We start from the raw sequence: 22,359 nt of genomic DNA on the forward strand, positions 1-22,359 counted from the left end.
TGTCCATTCTTCTTGGCTGTGTATATATGGCTTCATCTCAGCATCCCCTTCTTTTCCACATCCCTCTATTAAATGCCAGTCTACTATCGAGAGGTGTGAGTTTTTAGCTGCTGTTCTATTGCACAACAGAAGCCATCGGCCCTCTGCCTGTTAAGCTGCCTTCGAAGAAAAGGGCACCGTACCTTTTCCGGATCGAAGGCCACTTCAGGGATGGGGCCATATTGTCCTGGCCTCAGAAGATGCCTTTTGATAAAGCCATAAACCACACTTGTTTTGGCAAGAATCAGTAGTCCCTTGTTTTGTGATCTGTCTGTCCATTTTGTCCTGTTGATTCGAGGATACTTCGTTGTCCAGTGGCTAACTTTTGCCAGAATGAAAGTTGACTCCATATGCAGTTTCTTCAATGCCCATATTTTCTCTAAAGTAGATTGGTACTGCCAGGAGCCGACATGTCTTCAAAAAAGAAAAATTTTCTAAGTTATTAAAACATTTTAAATGCCATATTCTGTAGATCTCTGAAGGGTTTGAAGATGACCTGTCTAAAACATCTCTGCTCAATTTTTAAAACATATCTAATATGACTACAAGTTCTATGATAATGTCTAACTACTAGCTTTCATTTCTTTATATCCTAATAGTTGATAATAATAACATTCAAGGATCAGAAATTTGCATTACATTGTTAAATGGATGGAATAAATACAATTAGAAATATACATATAGCATTTTCTAACAATATCAGTTTCAAATTTGTATACAATATAAAACAATTCAATCCAATGTAAAGTATTTAAAACTAGTAATTGTCTTTTCCTTTTCTTTCTTTCTTTTTTTTTAAACAAGAACCTTAAATCTAATCTCCTTTGCTTAGCCTTTTTCCTAACCCTTGACAATAACTTGTAACCAACCCCCCTAAATACTGAAAATTATCCCAGACCCAACACCCATTAAAAAGACCAAGAAACCACCCGCCCCACACCACCTCTTTGGGAATGTGGGCGTCGTATTCTTAAAATTGCTTCCTGCTGGGTATGGGCGAAGTTTTCTTTATCCTGAAAGAAAAATTTTAGGTTAATTGTCAAATTCTAGGAGAGGTAACTATATCCTTCATTATCCAGTCTGTGTATAATGCCAAAGTTCAGGGTTTATCTCAAGTCCTTATTCAAGTAGTCTTTGAGACTGGATCATCTCAGCTAGTCATCTCAAATTTGCTCTGAGCACCTTGTAGTTCAAAGCTGATCTGTGGATGATGTTTGTCAGCTTAATGATATTATTATTGTCCACGTGGAATTGTTGTTGTTGTGGGGCCCCATCTTCTTTCTGGAGACTTCAGTTGATGTTAGGCCTGGCCGTGATTTCCTGCAGAAAACTGATAAGAGACTCGAACACAAAAACATATATATGCAGCTAGCCTTTTTTCTAGAATTAGTTAGTACTCTATGTGACTGTTCATATCTTAACAAAGTTTAAAATGTATATATATATATTAATCTTGTAAATTTTGATATAAAATTTATACTTTAAGAAAAGTTTAAAGAATCAGAATAGAATCAAAGAGTTGAGATTAGTAATAGAATAGTCCCTTAATTAATTTTGCTTTTGTCCTGTACCATAGCAGAAGATGGCTCTTATTCTGGCATGATACAGGGAGTTTGCATTTACCTTTTAAAACATTCTTGATTTTAAAGAAGAAGAGAGCCATTCTCCAACTCCAAAGTCAGCTTTAAATTTTAATTGAACTGGGACTGTTAGAAGACCAATAGTGTTAAATCTTTAGAGAAAAGCAGAAACAAACATTTAGGAAGACATAAAATTTTTTTAGATAATATATACCCATACACCGTTTCACTCTGTTTCTTGGGATAGATGATTTGTCCCTTTTCTTCAGTTGTCTCATTTGTCCAGTGTTCTTCAGATTCCTTAACCTTCATTCTCCTAAAAGATAAAAACAAAAACCTTTCCCCAAGACTAATTTTGGGGATATTCCTTTTTGGCAAGTTATCATCTGATTAAATGAAAAGGCATGTGTTATTGATACAAGTTAGTTTAAATTGGATGTTCATGCTGGTTGATGAACTATCACCTCCTCAATTAAGAGGTCTCTCTTGTTCAAATCGAACCTTTATCAATTTTGATGGTACCCACAGCTTATCTTCTCCTGTAGAAACAAAAGCAAAACCTCGTCCCCAATGTAATACATACCCTGGTTTCCATTCTGAGGTCAGCACATCCTTAAAGTATATAGGCTGATTTAATTCTGTAGTTTTTTCTATTATCCAATGTCTCTCTGCAGCTGTTGTTCCTTTCTCATTGGCATTCAGAAAATTCAAAGTTAGAAGAGCATTATGCAGTCTATTTCTGGGGGTTTTTGTTACCCATTTCTGTTTATTTAGCATATCCTTTAGAGTTCTGTTTGATCTTTCTATAACTGCTTGACCTGTAGGATTATGTGGTATGCCTGTAATATGCTTTATATTGTAATAAGCAAAAAACTGTTTCATTTTAACAGAGACATATGATGGAGCATTGTCAGTTTTGACTTGTGCAGGTATACCCATGATGGCCATAACTTCTAGCAAATGAGTGATTACAGAATCAGCTTTTTCATAACTCAAAACAGTTGCCCATTGAAATCCTGAATAAGTATCGATAGTGTGGTGTACATATTTCAGTTTTCCAAATTCTGCAAAGTGAAATACGTCCATCTGCCAGATTTCATTTCTCTGAGTACCCTTTGGGTTACATCCTGCTGGTAATGGCGTTTGATTGTAGAAGGACCAAGTAGGACATTTCTTTACTATTTCTTTGGCTTGTTGCCAGGTTATGGAAAAATCCTTTTTTAAACCTTTACTCTTAACGTGATGTTTTTTATGAAATTCTGAGGCCTCCAGCACATTTCCTATCAATAATTTATTAATCTCATCATTGCCTTGTGCTAGAGGGCCTGGCAGACCAGTATGGGATCGAATGTGAGTTATATATAAAGGATGATTCCTTTTCCTGATTGTATCTTGTAATTGAATAAATAGTGAAGTTAATTCTGAAGCATCAGGGATAAATTCTGCAGTCTCAATATGTAACACCACTCTTTCAGCATACTGAGAGTCAGTTACTATGTTGAGAGGTTCTGAAAAATCCATTAATACCAACAGAATAGCATACAATTCTGATTTTTGAACTGAATTATATGGACTTTGAACCACTTTACTTAAATTTTCTGATTTGTAACCTGCCTTTCCTTCTTTGTTGGCATCTGTATAAAATGTACGAACTCCAGATATGGGTTTTTGCCGTACAATTCGAGGCAAGATCCAATCAGCTCTCTTTATAAGATCAATTCTATTGCTTTTGGGATATTTGCTGTTAATTTCTCCCAAAAAATTACTGCAAGCTCTTTGCCAAGGTTCACTTTCTGTCCATAATTTTTCAATGTCCTCCTTAGTACGACAATTTCTGCTGGGTCTATGCCTGCTAATTGACGAAGTCTCAATTTTCCTTTGTAAATCAAGTCAGAGATTTTTTCCACATAAGTTTTTAATTTTTTATTTGGTTTATTTGGTAAAAATATCCATTCCAATATAATATCTTCCCTCTGCATTAATATTCCAGTAGGAGAACGCCTAGAAGGTAAAATAACCAAAATGCAATCCATCCTTGGATCAATACGATCCACGTGTCCTTCATGCACTTTCTTTTCTACCAAGGCCAATTCTTTCTCAGCTTCAGGTGATAATTCTCTTGGACTATTTAAGTCCTTGTCACCTTCTAAGGTTTTGAACAAATTAGTCAGTTCATCATTTTTTACCCCAACAATAGTTCGTAGATGAGAAATGTCTCCAAATAATCTTTGAAAGTCATTAAGAGTCTGTAGTCTATCTCTCCGAATTTGCACCTTTTGGGTCTAATTTTTTGTAGCTCTATTTTATATCCTAAATAATTAATAGAATCTCCTCTTTGTATCTTTTCAGGAGCAATTTGTAATCCCCAGCAAGGCAAAATTTTCTTTACTTCTTCAAACATTATTTCTAAAGTATCTGCATTTGAGTCAGCTAGTAAAATATCGTCCATATAATGATAAATTATAGATTTAGGAAATTTTTTATGTATCACTTCCAATGGCTGTTGTACAAAATATTGGCACAGAGTTGGGCTATTCAACATTCCCTGTGGGAGGACCCTCCATTGAAATATTTTAACCGGTTGAGAATTATTATAAGTAGGCACTGTAAAAGCAAATCTTTCTTTGTCTTTTTCTTTAAGGGTATTGAAAAGAAACAGTCTTTTAAATCAATAACTATGAGAGGCCATCCTTTTGGTAACAGAGTAGGCAAAGGCATCCCAGATTGTAGAGAGCCCATTGGCTGAATTATTTTGTTAATTGCTCTAAGGTCTGTTTCCATTCTCCATTTACCAGATTTCTTTTTAATAACAAATACAGGAGAATTCCAGGGGCTGGTTGATTCTTCAATATGCTTAGCATTTAACTGTTCTTCTACCAGCTCTTCTAAAGCCTGGAGTTTCTCTGTTGTTAAAGGCCATTGTTGGACCCATACAGGCTTGTCTGTTAACCATTTTAAAGGTAGAGCTGTTGGTGTCTTTGGAAGATCATCAGTTATTGTGCCCTGTTCTTGTATAATATGGATGGCTGGTGACCACTCATTAGAACAATATCTTCTAATATTTCTCTCAGTAACATGTGCTAGTTTATGATTTGTTTCTGAGATTGGAGGGATGTTAATCTGAGTATTCCATTGTTGCAACAAGTCTCGACCCCACAGGTTCATAGTTATGTTAGCCACATATGGTTTTAATTTTCCTCTCTGTCCTTCTGGACCTATACATTCGAGCCATCTTGCACTCTGTTTCACCTGAGATAATGTCCCAATTCCTAACAGTTGAACGTTTACCTCCTGAAGAGGCCAAGTTGGATGCCAAAATTCTGGTGCAATTATGGTAACGTCCGCACCTGTGTCTACCAGACCAGACAACAAAACACCATTTATTGTTATTGTTAATTTTGGTCTTTGTTCATTAATAGAAGTTTGCCAAAAAATTTTCTTTATTTTTTCTCCTGAATTTTCTATTCTCTCTGTTTCATCAACCTGACCAGCATGATTTATTCCAATAGGCATTTGGTTATTTAATCGCTCTCCAGAGCAGGCATTTCCTCTATGGCTGCAGGAAAGGTTTGAACTGGATTTGCACTGGGGGCCTTGCCTGAGGCCCCTCTGAGAGTTTCCCGAAGACTGAGGCAAAGGATTACCCTGTCTGTCCTTTGTTGATCTACATTCGTTGGTCCAGTGTTTTCCCTTACCACACCTTCTGCATACTCCAGAAGGAAGGGGCATTCTGTTGCCATTGTTCCTTGAAGAAACATTGTTTCTGGGAATGACCTGTCTACAGTCCCTTTTCAAATGTCCTTGCTTTCCACATCCAAAACATCTAACACTCCTCAAACCTTTTGAAATTACTTCTCCTACCCATGTATCATCATGCTCATCAGCTTCAACATTAATTGTTTCTCTAATTCAATCTTCCATAGGTGCAGATCTTGCCCTTAATGGCCTGATTATTCTTTTGCATGCTGCATTCGCATTCTCAAAGGCCAAGGATTCAATTATTGCCTTACTAGCTTCTGAATCCGAGACCATTCTCTTTACTGCTGAAGCCAGTCTTTGTAAAAAATCTGTAAAAGACTCTTTTGGGCCTTGCTTCACCTTTGTAAATGACTCAGATTTTTTTCCTGGTTCCTCAACTCTGTCCCATGCATTCAAGGCTGCCGTTCAACATAAAATTATGGTTTGGACATCATATAAACATTGTGTTTGTGCTGAAGCATATTGGCCTTCGCCCATAAGCTGATCCTGGCAAACTTGTATTCCTTTATCCCTCCATTTTTTTTCTATATTTTTAGCCTCCTCCTTAAACCAAGTCAGAAATTGAAGTCTCTGGCTGGGTTCCAGAACACCTTGTGCAAGGTCCCGCCAGTCCTGTGGTACTATCCTATTATATGTTGACCAAGCGTTTAACATTTGCTTTACATATGGGGAATGCATGCCATAAGATACTATTGCCTCCTTAAACCTTTTTAAATCCAAAATTTCAATTGAAGCCCAATTATATTGTGTAGCCATTTTATCAGGCATCTGCTGTACGGGTACAGGATAAATTAAGGGTGACTGTGTGAAAACAGGCTTTCTTTCTGCAACCTTATGATCCCGACTTGAAACAACTTCACTGTTAATTTCTTCTGTCTGAATTTTTACAGGTTTAACAAGTTCTTCTAAAGCTGTTATCCTGGCACTTAAATTGACTATCTTTTTAAATATTAAAATGTGGATTATTATAGTGATAAGGTGCATAATTCCACCAATACTAATATTATATAGTTGTTCCATTGTCAGACTGCCTAAAATTTCGAACAAAAACCAATTTTCTTCCAATGTACACATAAAATCCATTTGTTTTTTAATGTGGAAAAAAATTCTCTTTTAGATAGTTTCCTTTAAAATATCTGATATATTATGACTTACCAAATCTGCGTAGAACAGTAGAAATCCGAGGGGATTTTCAAAGTAGCCACCTAGTGTCCCAGGTGTAAATCCAAAGAGAAAGAGAGAAAGAGAGAGAGAGAGAGAGATACAGAGAGAGAGAGAGAGAGAGAGAGAGAGAGAGAGAGAGAACAAGAAAGCATAGCTGGCTAAAGTTTAAATGCAGCCACGTGTTCCCTCTTGTGCCGATTCAAGGCTTGGGTCTGGCTTCCTTAAGCTCCGACCACGTGCGTTGGCTTTAAGGCAGGGCCCTGTTCGGCAGGGCAACTCTGAGTTGTTTGTAGCACCGGCTTTAAGCAAGCAGGATTTAAGCAAGCAGCTCACCGATAGTCCAGCCTGAGGTCAAGCAGAACTAGACCGAGGCTAAGAAGCTGCTGCTGGGACTAAGAAGCCGCGGGCCACCTGCCGCCCTTGTGGGAAAGCGGACCTGCCACCAAGCCAAGCGGTTTTTAATGGATTCAAGACAGGGTTTCTCTGTGTAGCTTTGCGCCTTTCCTGGAGCTCACTTGGTAGCCCAGGCTGGCCTCGAACTCACAGAGATCTGCCTGGCTCTGCCTCCCGAGTGCTGGGATTAAAGGTGTGCGCCACCACATCAAGTATGTTTTATATTCCCAGTGAGACTCCATTTGGAGAAAACTATTTTTTCCTTTGTGAGTGGTTATCAACTGGAGGTAACTTCTGTTTTATGGGTGAGAGCCCTTGTACTAATCCCCTCTCAGCACTGGGACCCTACCTGGCTTGGACCTGTACAAGCTATGTGTATGCAGCCACAGTGTCTGTAAGTTCATATCCGTGTCATTCCTGTTGTGTCTAGAATGTACTGTTTCCTTGGTGTCTTCCCTCCCCATGAGATGTCACAACCTTTCAACCTCCTTTTCTGCAGGGTTCCCTGAGCCCTAAGGGGTAGGACTTAACTGAGACATCCCATTTGGGGCTAAGTGTTCCAAGGTATTTCACTCTCTGCATGTTATCTGACTGTGGGTCTCTATATTTGTTCCCATCTACTTTGGAGGAAGCTCCTCTGATGTTGGCTGAGTGAGGCACTGATCTATGGGTATAGCACAACCCCCCTAAGAGTAATTTTATTACTATGTTCCTTTAGCAGAACAATAGTATTTGTTTTTTCCTAAAGTCCATGGCCTAAAGCTCTGTGGTATAATACTTACTTAGCATGTGGTAGGTACATCTTGGATTTGATTTCCCACACCACACAAAAATTAAATTAAATAAGAATGAAACACGCTGAAGAATGAGTAAAATAGTAACACATTCAGCTATTTTCTTTAGTTTAGGAATGTTATTTTGTCTTTGTATGAAAATGATAGTTTTACATTTTCTATAACTTGGAGTTGAAAGTTATTGTTTTAAAATGTGATTTACTGCTTTACTGCTCCAGATTACTGGTTTACTGCTCCAGATAAGATATGTGCTATGATTAAAGTTCTTGAGTCATCATAGCTAATGAACCTTTTCTTTCTGGCTCCTGTCAAGATTGTTTCTTTGTCTTTCATCTGCTGAAATTTAATTATGATATGCTTTCATGTGATTTTTTCATTTGTTTATTTATTATTTATTATTTATATTTTATGTGCATAGGTGTTTTACCTGCATATATGTCTTCGTGAAGGTGTCCGATCACCAAAAAATGGAGTTACAGACAGTTTTCAGCTACCATGTGGGTGCTGGGAATTGAACCCAAGTTCTCTGAAAGAGAAGCCAGTGCTCTTAACTGCTGAGCCATCTCTCCAGCCCTGTGTGAAATTCTTGAGCTTTGTCATTGAGTAAATTTGTTCTTTGACAATTTAATACATGTATATCGTGCATTCTGATTCCTCTCATTGTCCACCCTTTCATATCTGTCCCACAGCTCCTCCCTATGTTCCTTACCAAAATCTATTTCCTACTGTTTTGTTTTTGAAAAGTTTGAGATCTGCATTCATTTGTTTACTGGGTTTATTTTTAATTGCCCTTTTTATATTTTTGATTTTTTCTTTTATTAAAAACAGATTTTTTCATATAACATATTCTGATTAGGGCTTCCCTTCACCCTACTCCTTCTAGCTTCTCTGTATCTCCACCCCCATCTGGATTCACAGCTTTCCTATCTCTCCTTAGAAAACAAATATACATTTAAGGAGAAATAATAAAATAAATTGAGATGAATAAAAAATGAATCAGATTATGACAAATTAACAAAACAAGAAAAAAAGCCAAAGAAAAAAGCACAAGAAACACATATAGATGCAGAGATACACATGTTCACATATTCAGGAATTCCATAATACCTCAAAATTGGAAGCTATAATGTATATTCAAAGGACTTAGAAGGTAGAAAATAAATTAAAAACAAAACAAAAATATGCCTAATCAGATGAAGAATCTGCTCCAAAGATGCTGCTGAGTTCATTTTCTATTTTCTACCTACCACTGAGCTTGAGGCTTACCCTTACTTAAGAGCAGTTTGTTTCCCCAGTGGGACTCCCATGAAGAAAACTAATGTTTCATTTGCAAGTGCCTGTCAGTTGAAGATAGCTTCAGGGTTATGGATGGCTATGTGCCTCCAATTCTCCTTCCACTTTAGGACCCCATCTGGTACAGGCCATGCAGACCTTTGGCCAACAACTCAATTAGATGAAACCCAGTCCTGGTACAGGAAGTTCCATTTGGTGACAAAAAATGTCCAGTCGGTGATCTGCATCTCTCTCCCCATTATTTAGTGATTTTATTTACATTTTCTTCATATACATATATTATAGAAAACTTCCACTGTGTTAGTTTTCCATACTATCCCACAACTGACCCTTACATTTAGTCATCCCTGGCCCTAGTCCCTCCCTATTCTTACCTTTCCATCTCTACTTAATCCTCCTGTTCAAGTTCTCCCCATTCCATTCAAAGTTATATATGTTCTACATCCCTTTCTTAGGCAGCTCTATCTCCCTACCTCACCAGTCCCTTACTCGATGCCTACCCTCTGTTCTTCTGTAGACTGAAGCTTGGTTATCACTGACTTAAAAGCTAATATCCACATATAAGCAAATATATACCACATTTGTCTTTACAAATCTGGGTCACTACACTCAGATTCTTTTTTTTAGTTCCAACAGAGAATTTCATTTTTTTTTTTCCGAGACAGGGTTTCTCTGTGTAGCTTTGCGCCTTTCCTGGAACTCACTTGGTAGCCCAGGCTGGCCTCGAACTCACAGAGATCCGCCTGGCTCTGCCTCCCGAGTGCTGGGATTAAAGGCGTGCACCACCACCGCCCAGCTTGAGAATTTCATTTTTCAACAGCTGATTAACACTCAATTGTGTAAATGTACCATATTTTCTTCATCCATTTTTTGGTTGAGGAACATATAGGTTGTTTTATGATTTCTAGCTATTATGAAAAGAGTGACAATGAACATGACTGAGCAAGTGTGCTTGTCATAGGGTGGAGAGTCATTTGGATATTTGCCCAGGTGTGGTATAGCTGGGTCTTAACTTAGATTGATTCCCAATTTTCTGAAGAATCTCCATATTGATTTCCATAGTGACTGTACAAGTATGCAACAAAAATTGAAATAATTTTATCCTATCAGACCACCATGGACTAAAGCTAGATTTCAACAAAAATACAAACAACAGAAAGCCTACAAACTCATGGAAACTGAACAACTCTCTACTAATTGACTACTGTATCAAGGAAAAAAAATTAAAGACTTTCTAGAATTCAGTGAAAATGAATGCACGAAATACCCAAATATATGAGGCACAAAATGGTGCTAAAGGGAAAGTTCATAGCATTAAGTGTCCTGATAAATAACTTGGAGAGATCCTACACAATTTTTTTGCTTGCTTGCTTGTTTTTTAAAAGTTGAAATAGTGAATGCAAGAGTTGTGTTCTTACGTTTCCTCTTGGAACATTTCCAGATATTTTACATTGTGCATTTCACAGAAATTCTCCTTTTCTTTTTATCCCTTTGTGTCCTTTCCAACAAAGAATTACATCTTCATGATTGGCTCTTGAACCATATACTTTTTACAATTCCTTTCAATTGGCGTTCTACCATGAATACATATTTATTTTAAGGTTTTTGTCTTAGGGTAAATTTGATTTATCTGCTTCCCTTCTTATTTTTTTGAAATTTTTTGTGAGAAAATATGTGGCAGACATAAAGGATTTGGATTATAAGGTTTCATGTTTAGTCATCTTTTCACAATTAACATTATCTCTGAACATTTTTTGTCTTTTACTTGGGCCACTCACAGAATGTGTCTGTTTTTATTTATTCCTCTATTATTTCTCTGCTTTTTTGAAAAATATGTTAAAAGTTTGAAGTAAATGATAATATTATCCAGAATTACTAATGTTGATTTTTATATTGATATCTATTGCAAGAAAAACACTGAAAACTGAGTAAACCATAACTCAAGAAATAGTCTTAATATCACATTAAAATGTTTGAAATAGTACACTGTGAAGATGCTAAATGCCCCCTTTTAACTCTCTCACAATCCTCTACCACTTCCACCTTGAAATAAATACAATGTTCATTTATATAAGCATATATGAATTTTGTGTTCATCATTGAATAAATATTGGAACATTCAGTATGTGATTGCTTCTTAATATGGTGTAGTAAGCTGATCTTTGCAGGTGGTATAAAAACATTTCAGTTATTTTCATTTTTGTACATGAGTGTTTCAAATGAAGTTGAATTTCCAGTTTGGATTCTAGATAATTTACAATTCATTTTATTTTATTATATTTTCTATTTTTGATAGAAAATATACTTACATCACTTTCTGTCTTCACTTTCCTCAGTTCCACCCGTCCCATGTAAACCCTTTGCTTGAAACACATGGCCTCTTTTCTTTAGTGTGTGTGTGTGTGTGTGTGTGTGTGTGTGTGTGTGTGTGTGTGTGTTCCTATATATATACAAACAACCTATTCATTCTGCATGTTACTTATATACATATGTTTTCAGGGATGACCATTTGGTACTGGATAACTGATTTCTCCCTCTGTCAGCATTCCTTAATTGCATATAGAGTTGAGGCTTCATGGACATTCCTTCTTCCACATTATCATGTCTGTTGGTGTCATTGTTGTTTGGGTCTTGTTTAGGCAGCCATGTTGTTGAGATATCATATATATCTAGGAGATACAGCGTCACAGCAATCTTGCTGTTCCTCTGGCTTTTTAAATCTTTTTCTCCCTCTTCTGCAATTATGCATGAGCATTAGGTGAAGGAATTAAGTTGTTGGCGTATCAGTGAAGACTGGACTCCACAACTCTTCATTTTGATTGGTTATGTTTTTTCTGTAATGATCTCCAATTTTTGCAAAGAGAGGCTTATTCATGAGGGTTGAGAACTCCACTTACCTGTATGTATAAAGTTTATCCTTTTACAGTTAAAAAATGTTTGACATTGGTTTCATTTCTGTGTATGTCTGTGTAAAACTATAAGAATCAGTAGTTTTCTGGAGACAATCTTATAGTTCAGTGATAAAAGATACTACAATTCAAATTTCCAATGACATCCTTGAGATAATATTTTCCACATGATATTGTTTTATACAATTAAAATATATAGTTCTTCATATTTCCTTAAAGCTATAACTTTAAACATTTTACACACAGCCCATTTCCTTCAATTTGCATAATGTTATTTTTAGCAAGACTTGTTTCAAATAAACTCTTAACTCATACAACCATTTGTTTCAAGTGTAGCATTAATTTATTTGTGATAGGTCACACTCTTTACAAAACTGCTAGTTGTGTTATAAAACAGTAAAATTATAATGCTGTTTCCTAATAATATTTTAGGGAAAAGCAACAATATGTTCCATAGTATATTGGAACATTGAAAAACTAGTGCTCTTAGCTATTTTCTCCTTGTTTCTAGGGATTATATTAGGGGGTTCTCTAAATATTTCATTCAATTTTAAAATTTATTGTACCATTAAAATATTTAGATGACAATAAAATGAGCACATGCACTAAAATATAACTAAAATAGTAATTCAATGGTTCCTGAAAAATCAGTATCATATGCTGACACAGTAACCAGTTTTAAATACAAATACTAAAGTTGTATTATTTTTCTTATAACTATGTATTGACTCTAAAAGTTTGGAGCTGTGTCTTCTTTTCTTCATTACCTTTATTTGTGTGGGTGTATGTGTGTATTTTTGTATGCTCCCATGTGCACATATACCATGAGATATCAGTGGAGGTCAGAAGGCAGCTTTCTGGAGTCTGTTGTATCTTTCCACCATGTGGGGGTCTCAGGGTTTAAACATGGTCATTTTTCTTGAAGACAAATGACTATTGCCTGAGCTATCCATCAACCTGTTATTTATTTTTAGAAAAAATAAAATAAGAATAAAGGGAAGGAAGATGTAAGAAACAAAAAATACACAAAACAGTAAAATGATAATCAGAAATTATCATTTTAAACTATAAATTGTATGTATATTTCTGAAATGTACATGTATCATCACTATATGAATTCCAGAGAATATTTTTGTCAGGATATGATAATCTTGTTTTTATAATAACAAATGAAGATATACAATTTTTATAGTTCAAATGTATTTTAGTTACTAATAATTTAAAATTAGAAGTTATGATAGAGAAACCACATATTACTAAATATCTAAATTTCAATGATTTATTTAACACTTTTCTTTAATCTTTGTCTTGTGCTAGACATTATTTAGGGGTCTGTTAAAAGGTCCTTGAGAATCATAAAGCTCATAAAATTTGTTATGAAGAATAATAAAACTATAAAAGGAACTAAAATATTGAGGAGGTTGTTTCCCTTTAGACAAAGAACTCCTGAAGACTTTTGTCCTTAACTTTAAAACAGAGCTCATAAGAAAGTTGGAAAAGCTATGTCACTGTGTGAAACAAGCCTGTAATGTCTTGGAAAAGTAAGAAAGTCAATGAGACTGCACTGAGGAAGTGGAGAGGAGAAAATAACGAGAGTACCCAAGTCAGGTCAGGTTGGCTTCATTATAAAAATTATTAAAAGTGGAAGACTATGGAACCATAGCTGTTTCCATGGATAGGGAATGAAAGCAGAATTATATCTTGTTTTGTCAACAAATAACTAAATAAAAAAAATTGGGATATTTTGAAATGTAGCTATAGTAATGAAATCAAAATGGTACTGGTTAAAAAGCTGACATGTCAGAAAACCCAAACATGAGTGCAGAAAATTACAGCCATCCAATATTTTTACAATGATTCCAGAAATACACACTTGAACAAAGGAAGCATCTTCAAAAATAGTTTAGTAAAAACTAGATACTCACATGTAGAAAAATGACATTAGACTCAGATTTATCACCCTGAATAAAAATCAACTCCAAATGTATCAAAAAACTCAATGTGAAGTCTGAAAATGCTGAAACTACTAGAAGAAAACATATGGAGTACACAGTATAGGTGTAGAAAAGGACTTTCTAAATAGGATTCCATTTACTCAGTAATTAAGACAAATAATTGACAAATAAGACCTCATAAAACTAAACAGCTTCTGTACAACCATGGAGACAATAAGCAGAGTGAATGAGAAGCCCACAGAGTGGGAGACAATCTTTTCCAGCTACACATATGATAGAGGATTAATATCCAGGATACACAAAGAACTCAAAAAGCATTGAGTCAAGAAAACAAATGACAGAGAACACTTACGGAAAAAAAAAATGGCTAAGAAATATCTCAAAAAATTTTCAATATCCTTAGAAATTAAGGAGATGCAAATTAAAATAACTTTGAGATTTTGTCTTAGTGTTCTATTGCTATGAATAGACACCATGACCAAGGCAACTCTTCTTAAAGAAAACATTTAATAGGGGCTTCTTTACAGTTTCAGGGCCTCGGTCCATCATCATCATGGTGGGGAGCACAATGGCATGAAGGCAGGTGCTAGAGCAGTATCTAAGAGTTACATCCTGATTCACAGGCAGAGAAAGACTCTGGGATTAGCAAGGATTTTGAAACCTCAAATGCTACCCATAGTGACAAGCTTCCTCCAACAAGCCTGCATTTCCTAATCTTCCTAATCCTATCGAAGAGTTCCATTCCCTTGTGAATATATGAGCCTATGGGGGCATTCTTATTCAAACCACCACAGATTTCATTTTTTCCCAAGTCAGAAAGTCTAAGATCAAGAAAAAAATTGACAACCAATGTTCATAAGGATATGGAGTAAGAGAAACCTTGTGATTGCAAATTACATTAACTTCTCTCTGGAAATTTTTGTAGTCACTTATCAAAAGCAAAAAATAAGTCTATCATATTATTCAGCTACACCACTCCTTAGCATATGTCCAAAGTATTTGACATTTTACTCTACAAGATTCTTGCTCATCCATGTTCATTGCCATTCTATTGTAGTTAGGAAATGCAAATAACCTAAAGTCCTCCAACTGATAAATGGATAATGGAAATTACATAGAGAAAATGAAATTCCATTTATCTGTAATGAAAACTGAAGTCATATAACTTGAATGTAAATTGATGGAACTGCAAAATATATTGAGTGAAGTAATCCAGACCCAGGAAAACAAACACTACACATTCTCTGTAATTTGTGGATCCTAACTACAAATATTTCAATTTGAATATATAACCTGAAGTAACAAACAGAAAACAGGAACATAGGAAGAGATCATGGGGAAAGAGGAATAAGCATCTTTAGAGAGGGGGTAAATAATGAACAGTATATATGTGCTAAGAAGTTGTAAATTAGAAAAGTATGAGAGCCTTAACTGGGAGCAGGTAGGTAGGGTATTATAGAGAGAAAGGGAGGAAGGAGAGATAACATAAGGGATGATTGAGAAACCTATAGGGAAACATTACTTCATAAGCTTATATATAATGAATGTGTATACAATGGTTCATTAGTAGCCCCTTTTTTGTAGCTCTTTTAACATAGGGATAAGCAACAGCTCTCCAATTGGACTTAAGGCTTCTTCAATAAGAGGGAATTTGTGCCAGGTACCATAAACCTAGCCAACAATTAGTGTCTGGAGATGTCATAGACCCTAAATCTGTTTTTTTTTTGATATTTTAATTTCAATCCTGCACAGTCATTTTATTCTTTGTATTTATTTACTTATTGCATGCACATGTGTGTATTTCCTTGATAGTCAGTGAAGACTTTCTTACATGACTCTGATCTCTTTCTCTGCTTTTTTATACTTTAAGGATTATTATGATTGCATTGGGTTTAAAAGGACAATCCATAATAAATAATTCATCTATTTTAAACAAAGATGGTTATCGGTCATTATTCTATTTTAATTTTAATTCATTTATGAATAGTCATTTTGAAATCCTGGAATCTTAGATAATAAAATATAGTTGAATTAATAATATATAATATATATTGATCAAGAACTTGCCAGCACTGATTAGACTAAGAGGTGAGTCTTTGTTCAGATAGCCAAACAACCCAGCCTCTAGACTTTAGGCCCAGGGGCACAACCCTGCCCCCTCCATTCCAGTCCCAGTTTCAGGCCAGTAGGCAGGCCTCCTGCAGACAGGTCAGACTACCACCATTCCCCACCAGACCCTGTAACCCACAAGCCCTACCCCTCCCAAACCTACCCATCCTCTGATAATGAAGCTGCTCCTTGAGACAAAGAGCCCACCAGCGCCGATTGGACCAAGAACTCCGATTAGACGAAGAGCTCTCATTGGACCAAGAGAGGCTCCCTCAGACACAGACACTGCTTGCACCAAATGGAGAAAGAGATGGGTAGATGCCAGTGCAAAAATACGGTCAACAATGTAAAGAACAATATGGCTACATCAGAACCCAGTGGTTCCACATCGGCAAGACCTGAACATCTCAATGCAAAACAAACAGAAGGAATCAACCTTAAAAATGACTTTAAGAAGATGATAGAGTTCTTCAAAGAGGAAATGAAAAATCCCCTTAAAGAAATTGAGGAAAAGACAATAAGGTAAAGGATAATGACCATTTTAGAGATAGATGTGTGACTGCTTCATAGTCCATCTAGGGCAAACATTGAAATATTGGAGTAATTTTTGTCAGAGAAAAACTTTAAAACAAAATCATCATATACTTTCCAAGTGTCCTTCTCTGCCCTTAATATTTTTCATGAATAAAGAAAGAAGTTGAATCAAAAAAAATATCTAAAATCTTTAGCTTCTACTATAACCTTCAGTTTCTGGTTATTTTAGTTAGTTACAGGTAAGAGTATGATGCTTTAGGCTTCAAAAATATTTCATCCCCTAAATAAATTCTTTCATTATCTATCATAGATAATAAAATTCAAGAAAGTATTTTAAAATTAGAATCTGTTATATGCAATGCATCTAGAAAGTCCTCTTCAGGACATGAACTTATAGTCTCCTTTCAAAGTATTTTGCTCTGTTTTATCATTTTCATTATTCATTTTCCATATAATTTTATTTAGCAGAAATAGAAATATGCTTCTGAGAAAATCTCAATTAAGCCCTATTTTTTTTTCCAGTCTGCCAATGTAAACATCATTGTTTCATACAATTTTATGTCTGTTCTCAAATAATTTAATTTGTCTTGTTCATGTGAATAGAGGGAGGCTCTCAAAATTTAAATAACTTGATGTATCAAAGATAGTAGAAAAGTTTATTCTTGTCTGTAGATGGAGAGTTTCTTTCCAGGTCCTGCCAAACCCCTGCAGCCATGCAGCCCACTTATAAAATAATCACTCAGAAACTTTTATTACTCATAAACTGTATGGCTGTGACAGGCTTCTTGCTATCTAGTTCTTATATCTTAAATTAACCCATTTCTATTAATCTACAAGTTGCCACATGGCTAGTGGCTTACCGGTACTTTGCATCCTGTTTTCCATGGCAGCGGCTGACAGAGTCTCCTAACTCAGCCTTCCTCTTCCCACAATTCTCCTCTCTCTTTGTCCCACCTATACGTCCTGCCTGGCTACTGGCCAGTCAGCACTTTATTTATTAACCAATCAGAACAACACATTCACAGCATAGAGAACATCCCACGGCACTTATCTGATACTTTAGTGTGTATGCCACATAGTTCAACGAGTTTTAACTTCTTTTTATAGGCACACTTCCACCAAGTCAAGAACAAAGGAAAAAGGAAAACAAATGCATATTTGTGATTCTAAGTGGCTTTCCAAATTAAGACAATTATAATACTTCTCTCTGTGTGCATTTGTATGAGTACATTGAGTTTGTGTATATTTATAAGAGAAAATAGTGCTCAGGTTACGTGAAATTTTAATATATAATGATAATAAGTACTGTCAGGTCAGCAAAATGTACAGATGCACTGTGTCTTACTTAGGGTTTACTATTGCCATGAGGAGACACCATAAAGACATGACCATGACAACTTTTATAAAGAAAATATTTAATTGAAGATACTGGCTTACAGTTCAGAGGTTCAGTCCATTATGGCGGGCAGTATGGTGGTGTGGAGACAGGCATGGTGCTGGAGAAATAGCCAAGTGTCTTACATCTTGCAGGCTACAGGAATTTGACTGATACACTGGACAGTACCCTGAGTATATGAAAACTCAAAGCCCACCCTACCACACTTCATCCAGCAAGACCATAGCCACTCCAACAAAGTTACAACTCCTTTTAGTGCTACTCCCTATGAGATTATGGGATAATGGGATTATGGGGGCCAATTACATTTAAACTACCACACACTGAACTTTAAATTCATCAGAAATTCACATGAAGTCTCTGAATAAAATGGTGGAGAGTGGAAAAGTTGCCAGTGGGAAGAAAAATGTAAAACCAACCAATATTAAATTTCTAAATTATTTAACCCATCTGAATATGCACTGTGGAGAAAGAGTCACACAAATGTGTTTACTTGTGCTATATATCCTTATAATAGTTTCTAAAAAACATGCCAGTTTCCATATTAATTGCAATTATATAGGAAAGATATTGTATGACAATAACTGTAAAGAATGACTTTGAGATTGTATTGTGGCTGCAAGTTAACAAGTAACTCTGCCACAGTTTCCTTGTTGCTTGCAGAAAATAATTTGGCTCTGGATCAGATACAAAAGTACTTTATCAGCCACAGCCAAGCAGGCAGCATGAGCTTCATGGTTGTGTTGATTTCTATTTGTTCTCCAAGTCCTGTTGGACTTATGTAGAATGACTCCAGTGGATACATAGTAGGTCTTTGTCGCATCTGAGAAACCCAGAACTTAGAATTCTTTAATTCTTATCAGATACTGCTGATAAACTGTCCAATCTTCATACCAAAAGCAATCATATATTTATACTCCTGGAGAGCTAACAAATCTATCTTCAGACTAAGGACTGAGAATCTGTTTCTATCACTTTGGGTATTTGCTTACACAAATAACTCTGCAAAGACAGAGTCCAGAGTCAAAGTCCTAATTGCCTTCTCTGAAAATAAATGGGAACATTGTTTCATATTAAGTGAGTTTTCCATAGTCAGATCTCTAATAGACTTTTCTGTGTTAAAAGATGGAATGTGGGGGTGGAGAGATGTCTCAGAGGTTAAGAGCATTGCTTGTTCTTCCAAAGGTCCTGAGTTCAATTCCCAGCAACCACATGGTGGCTCACAACCATCTGTAATGAGATCTGGTGCTCTCTTCTGGCTTGCAGGGATATGTGCAGACAGAACACTGTATACATAATAAATAAATAAATAAATCTTTTTTTTTTTTTTAAAAAAAAAGATGGAAGGTGACAGCTGGAACTTGCTTCTAGTGTCAAACGTCTAATAACCACAGATGTTATATGTGTTACTTCATATGACCTCACAAACTCTTTTATAAATTAACAAATACTCATTAGCTTTGTTTCTACAAATTCTACATCCTGCACTGAAAAGAAAAAAGAAAGGTAGAAAAGACTATTGCACAATATACTTATTTTGTAGTTCAGTGTTTTATGGGCTTCTCTGGGGGATTTTTCTGACTTAATAATGCAAAGTTCCAATAAAGGAAAGGAATCAACAGTCCTATCCAACTATGATGATGATGAACCACAACAACTACCGCCATGACATGGTAGCCTTAAAGGTGAAGTAGTGGAATGTGCATCTTGGTGGCAGCCAGCAGCAGCTCTTTAATTGGACTTAAGACCACTCATCAAGAGGGAAACCATGCCTTGTACTGGAAAACTAACCAACTACTCAGTGTTAATGAAGCCATGTATCTTGGATGAGAATCTAAAATTATGACTTTATTAAAGCAGCATGATCCTCACTATACACTAAATATTTAACCTTATACCCACAGTTACAACAGTCTGCATTTCTCATCAAGGAAAACTCTTTGTCAGCAATTATAGAAAACCACAACCAATCAAAATGCAGACATGAAACTCAATCCCAGTGAGTATATCTATAGAGGAATTCTCATTCCTAAGGCTCAAAAATCATTGTGGAAAAGCCAATGGAAAGATTATAAGAGCCACAGGAACAGAGAGTTTGCTGTGAGATTGTGTATCAAAGGAATTTCACAAGCTACACTCTAGTGTCTCACCAAGAAGACTACCTAAACATTCGCTGAACAAGAACAATAATAGAAAGGTTAATATGGATAGGGAAAAACCTAAGAGGCCTCAGCCCAACACAAATAAATGTAGGCAACTAAGGAATGCTGAGAGAGTGAGAAATATTATTTCCCAGGGAATAAATAACACATCAATTGGTTATCCAATACCAAATGTTAAGCCTTGAAAACATATATACATTTAACTTTATACATACTGAGCAGGTTATATGTGCATATAAACACACACACACACACACACACACACACACACACACAAGATTAATGTAAAAAGTGGGAAGTAATTGGAAAAAAGCCAGGAGGGGTATGTGAGAAGTTTTGGAGGGAAGGAAAGGAAAGGTGAAATGATGTTCTTTATTATTTCAAAAATATAAAAGAAATAATTGTGGTGGTATTGTGTTCTCCAAAATATTGTGTACTCTAATAAATTTATCTGGGGTCAGAGAACAGACAGCCACTAGATACAAAGGCTAGAAAATGGTGGCACTCACACCTTTAATCCTAGCATTCCAGAGATAGAAATCCCTCTGGATCTCTGTGAGTTCAAGGCCACATTGGAAATAGCCAAGCATGGTGACACGCCTTTAATCCCAGAAAGCCAGCCTTTAATCCCAGGGAGTGGTGGTAAAAAGCAAAAAGATATATAAGGCGTGAGGACGAGAAACTAGAAGATTTGGCTGGTTAAGCATTTGGCTGGTTAAGCATTCAGGCTTTTGAGCAGTAACTCAGCTGAGACCCATTCTGGATGAGGACTCAGAGGCCTCCAGTCTGAGGAGACAAGACCAGCTGAGGATCCGGCAAGGTGAGATAGCTGTGGCTTATTCTGTCTCTCTGATCTACCAGCATGGACCCCAATAACTGGACTCAGGTTTGATTTTATTAATAAGAACTTTTAAGATTCATGCTACAAATAATATTTACAAAATGAAGTTAAGGTATGTCACATGGAATCATATATTGGCTTTCTAGAGAAAGGATGGATATTAAGTAGACTTTCCTCTGTGTTTAAGACATTTTCTTTTTTATATTAAACATTTTATTTATTTTTTATTTTATTATTATCGTTCTTTTTGTTATTGGTTTTTTTGAGACAGGGTTTCTCTGTATAGTTTTGGTGCCTGTCCTGGATCTCACTCTATAGATCATGCTGGCCTTGAACTCACAGAGATCTGCCTGCCTCTGCCTCCTGAGTGCTAGGATTAAAGGTATGTGCCATCACCATGTGGCTTAAAACATTTTCAAAAGGATGAGGCTGTGAAGTTCAGTCATTATCACATCTTTCACTTACTATTGTATGGAACTTTGATTTTCTCTACTAATAATATTTTGTTTGGTTCATTATTTTTACAATGAGATGCTAAGTGGTGTATTGCCCTTATATTGCAAGAAATTGGACCTTCACACCATAATCACTCATAATGTATCCAACAAATCTAGAACTGGGAGGAAATTCAGAATTAGAAAAAAATAATTCCTTAAGAGAGTAGTTTTTTCAAGGATCCACTCTGATTTTTGGTTTCCTTCAAGGGTTGAGTTTCTTAAGTATTTGCTCTCTCCATGGCTGATAATTTGCATATTTTCACACATAATTATACAGAATTCTTCTTTTAAAATATCTGGCTAATTTGGGGTATTTTTAGCTCTTAACAAGTTTTGCCTATTATGAATTAACTTAAAATAATTATTTATTTTTACCATTAGCATTACAATAAACAGGCTTTAGTTATTTCCCTTCCTTCTCTTCTTCACTGTGGAAAAGGCTAAGATTTCACTTATAACATAAAGGATAAGTCAAAGCACTGCTTCATTGTCAGGTGAGAAATTAAATCTTCAAAGTGATTCTTCTGTATTTCTTGAAGTCAATTATTTACTTAAATTAATTTACATTTTAGACAGAAACTAGATAATTTCTAATTGGATCAATGTTGAAGAAATCTTACTTTTAAATAACAAATGGGGAATTTTAAGTTTTCTTTAACCTGATACATCTCTTGAGTTCATAGTTACATGATTCTTGCATCAGAACAAGCCTTTCCAGAAGAAAAACTGTCTTCATAGTAAATCAAATTACTTGTGCATAAAATTTGTGTTACTCATGAATGTGGGTTATATATCAATGTTGTCAAAGACAAACTCGAGGCCAAGATTGATTGGGCACTGGAGATCACTTTCTAAATATAACACCAACAGCACAGACACTGAGCACAACAATTAATAAATGGGACCTCTTGAAACTGAGAAGCTTTTGCAGGGC

Source organism: Peromyscus leucopus, chromosome X, assembly GCF_004664715.2.
Source record: "Peromyscus leucopus breed LL Stock chromosome X, UCI_PerLeu_2.1, whole genome shotgun sequence".
Lineage (NCBI taxonomy): Eukaryota > Metazoa > Chordata > Mammalia > Rodentia > Cricetidae > Peromyscus > Peromyscus leucopus.